Source organism: Heterocephalus glaber, unplaced genomic scaffold (genome assembly GCF_053883595.1).
Source record: "Heterocephalus glaber isolate CG9 unplaced genomic scaffold, H.glaber_assembly_v1.0 deba00001472, whole genome shotgun sequence".
Lineage (NCBI taxonomy): Eukaryota > Metazoa > Chordata > Mammalia > Rodentia > Bathyergidae > Heterocephalus > Heterocephalus glaber.
In genome coordinates, this window is record NW_028258315.1 from 25482782 (window position 1) to 25487243 (window position 4462).

Genomic DNA, 4462 nt, shown 5'->3' on the forward strand with positions numbered 1-4462 from the left:
GCACCTGCCCTCCAGTTTTTCTCCCAGGTAGGGCCTGTGCCTCTGGCCGTGAGTGAAATACACATTCACATCAAGAGGTGCAACCAGCAAACAGGGCCAGGTTCTGCCTGCCCAGAGGAGTTAAAGCTGGTGCAGGCTGTGATTTGCCAAGAGGATCCTATTGAGAAACAGCCTCACAGCATTTCTCTGCATCAGTCCTGGAGGCCTTGCGCACAGGATATCACTGGTGGCAGCTGAGGTGCTCAGTTCTTGCCTAGCCCTGGTGTTCACATGGCACAGAGCACTGTCCACTGGGCTCACTGCACATTTCAGGTTCTCAGGTCCTCTGGGATCCTAGTTCTGGACCTGGCCACTCTGATAAGGATGGAGGACTTGACTCCTGGCTTCCACCAAATCCAACCTCTTAAGGCCACATTAGAGCAGACTCAGGGATTCAAATTGGACCTTGATTTATGCTCTACTGGGAAAAATTAGAGATGAGGGAACTGGCGGCTGGAGAGGAGAGATGGCCTGCATTTTCACACTGTGCCTCCTTCAGCTCTGCCTCCATGTTCCCTCAATCTTTGTTATTGCCTCAGCAATTGCAGAAAGCACACCTGACATCATGGCTGCATGAGGGCCACCAGGGACAGTGTCTGTCTTAGAGAAGGGCCAGTCCTGGTCTCTGGCTGGGGATCGGAGCTGTGGACATAAAAGAGCCAGCCCCACAAGGCCAGAATGCTGAATGGCCAGGCCAGGAGTCAACATACCCTTAGTCTTGTTAAGCATTTTACTGGAACACTTGGGCATGAAACATTCCCTGAAACAATAAAAAGATAATGTACTCAGCCAGCTGTCTGTCTTTGCTCTGTGCTTTTTCATGACGCTATCCATTTCCAGAATTCCAACAACATTTTCTTTCTTTAGTTTATGTTTTCTTGGCTGGCTGCCTCTCTTACTTGCTGCATCCTTTTTTTTCTGATGATTGATTTTGAGCATCATTTCAGTGTCTATGACTAAGTCAGTGAGGTCTGCATCCTGCATTGTCATTCTAAATTCTACCATAAATACACATGCATTGTATGGCTGGTTGGACTAGTTGACATTAGAGCCCAGTGACACTTAGGTTTTGCCTCCAGGGCACATTCAGTTAGGCCCCTGCCCATATCATCTGTATGTACAGATGCATGCTTGGAAAAGTGGCAAAAAACTGGCCAAGAAACAGCTCCCACTTCCAGAAGCTGCCCTGTAAGCCGAGGGCATCCCTGCAGGAGGGACCCACAGTCTATGACTGCCCTGTGAGAGATTGAAGTATTGACGCTGCTGACACAATTGCTTCTGGACAGGTTACTGACTCAGATCATCTCTCTGCAGGCTTTGGGCCATAGGCCAAGACTCACATGGAGGGTGTGTGGGGTCCAAGGGCCTGTGTGGGAAGATCTGGGGGGTTGCTTGGCCAGGAGCTCCAAAATAAATGGAGGCCACCAAGAGAGAAGTGGAAGAGAGAGAAGAAACCCAAGAAGCAGAGGGGGAAAGAAACACACAGACAGACAGGAGGGAAGAAATTGCTGTTCCCCAACCTAAGGCTTGAACTTGTGATCCTCTTGCCTTAGCCCCCAAAGTGCTGGGATTATAGGTGTGTCCCCATGCTTGACTTATTGAGGATATGTTTGATTTAAGAAAACGGGGCATATGGGCTAGGGATTTAGCTCAGTGGTGCCAGGCCTGCCTGGCAAGTGCAAGGTCCTGAGTTTGATTCCCAGTACCAAAAAGAAAGAAAGAAAGAAAAGAAAATGGGGTACGGTGACACCAAGGGTAGCATCTGAGCTGACCTCTCAACTGTTCTCTGGGGCCCTGGCTGAGGCGAGGGGTCCAGGTTCACACAGGCGGGTGGAGGCTTCAAGGGAGTCAGGATGTGGTGGGTCAGCATCGCAGTTGCAGCAGCTCCAAGATGCTGTGCCACGTCCCCGGCCCTCTCAGCAGCCCCTGGCTGGCATGAAGTCTATGCTGAGGGTGGGGAGGCCATTAAGGTCAGAAGGTTATAGGTCAGAGTGACCAGGTGCTGGTGTCATTTGAGCACATTGTAAAGTCACCGGGCTCTCTGACAGGCTGGCAAACTGAGTCACCACTCCTCACAGAAGTCTTTGGGGTCCTTGCTCTGTCCACAGAGAGGACTGTCCCACAGGGGTGATGGATCAGTCATGGGCCTTGGCTCCACTCAGGAGTCAGGCTCCTTCTCACATGGATACCAGTACAGTATTCTGGAGGAAATAGAGAAACTGACAAGCACGGGTGAGAATATGGGGAAATTGGATCAATGTGCACTGCTGTAAGTAAAATGGAGCAGCTGCTGTGGAGAACAGTACAGAAATTCCTCAAAAATTAGAAATAATTGCTACCAGGGGACATGCCACTTCTTTTCTCCATACATACTCATTGTGGAGGCAGCAGGTGGGGCCTCAACATGCAGAATGACGCTGGAGAGTTCATGGACCTGTAAGTACCTTGGAAATGTTCTGCCAGCAACCATATCATTGGTGCCAAGGACCATGCGTCCATCCAGATGAATGTAGCTGAGGTTGACAAGGTCATGGGCAGATTCAAGGGCCAATTAAAAACCTACAATATTGTTGTAGTCAGGGTTTTTGCAAGGGAAATAGATTTAATGCAGGACACATAGTTCATGGGATTATTTTACGATATTTACCCAAAAAGTCAAATACAGAGGAATGCAAGAGATTAGCCACACACTAGAGGCCCAAAGGACTGGATCTCACAGCAATGTCCTACATAAGGCTAGCTAAAGGCCTAGAGTCCAAGGCAATGTTCCCCATGAGTTCAGCCAGTGGCCTAGAGCCCATGGCAATGTCTGGTGCTTGTTCATATTGAGGATCTGTACCTGGAAGGCCCAAAAGCCAGTGGTGGGAGCCAGAAAACCTATGCCAGTGGGATGAAGAATTTGTGCCACCAGGCTGAGGAATCTACATTGGAGCCAGGAAGTGATGCTCATGGTGAAGATCAGAGCTCCCCTGACGAGAACAGCCATTCCCAGGGACATGAAGCCCTGAGCTCCTCCTCCAATAAGAACAGCCAAGTTCGCATTAGGAAAACCATCTGCAGCAAGCTTCTCCCAGAATATCAAAAGCCCACAATCTTCCCCTCCAGGTCTCTTTTTATGGCTATTGGCAATAATCCTCAGGTGGATCTTCCACATCCAGACCACACTGATTCAGTTTAGCTGGGTGTTACAAGTTGACCATTAGTAATCCACCACAACTGTCTACAGGGCCATTCACAGGACAGATGAATCAGATGACTACCTTCTACAATTGGGTGAGTCTGATGGCATCATCTCAAAGAACTTATCAGTGGATGGAGTCGTGAATGTGGCATATTTGTCATAAATACAGTCAAACCTTGGATTGCCAGTAACTTGTTCTGCAAATGTTCCTCAAGATGAGCAAACATTTCTAATAAATATTAACTTGATAAACAAGTGATGTTTTGCAATATGAGTTGTATGTGACACTGAATGTCACACGATCACAAATGAGCCAATGGTTCTTCTCTCTATCCTCCCACCCCGCAGGATTGTGAGTGATTATCTCCCAACAGCAAGAAGTTATGAAAGGGATCTTGTCTGCAGAAAAGAAGGAGAAGAAGGTGGAGGAATCCCTCACTTCAAATGAGGTTAGGAAGGTGTATAAAATGTGGGAAACAGTGCAAAATTTTGAAGAAAACACCAACTGAATAAGGCTGTAGCACTACAAGTGATGAATCTATTTAACAACAATGCAATGTCACATCTCCGTGAGATCCTCAAAAAAGACAAAAACAGCATTCGATAGGTTCCTTGTTAAAGTTCCATGAAAAGAAAATAATTCTATTGAGCCAATAGATAGTACCAATTCCTTTGGTGATAGTAAAAGTTGTCCTACACTATAACCCTCCTCTCTCTTGTCTCCCTCACACAAGCCATGAAGGTTTTCAAAGGTAAGTGCAGGTTAATTTGTTTATTTTTCTTTATATTTTATATTTTATTATTTTGTATTACATTACAATGCAGTAAGTCCCCAACTTACAAACATTCAAGTTGCAAACTTTCCCAGGTATACTGTATAAAACTCACTTTGTCGTATATGAATGAGTCTGACTTACGAACATTTTCCCCGAACAGAACTCATTTGTAAGTGGAACTTAGGGTATTGCAATCATTTTTGTATGAATATTTTTGGGTTGTGGAACAAATCATCTCAGTTTCCATTATTTCTTTCTTTCTTTTTTTTTTTTTTTTTTGGACCGGGGATCAAACTCGGGACCTTGCGCTTGCAAGGCAAGTGGCAGAACCACTGAGCTAAAACCCTGGCCCAGTTTCCATTATTTCTCATGGGGAAATACACAAGTGCTTTGGATTATGATCAAGTTTCCAGAACAATTATGCTTGCAAACCAACGTTTTACTATAGTGAGAAAAAAAACAGAAT

General features: G+C 46.1%; 1 pseudogene; it reads left to right on the forward strand.

Moving 5' to 3' along the window:
* The first annotated feature begins 2443 nt into the window (after window positions 1-2443).
* On the forward strand, window positions 2444-3383 carry LOC101712879 (small ribosomal subunit protein eS21 pseudogene; annotated as a pseudogene).
* Window positions 3384-4462: the final 1079 nt, after the last annotated feature.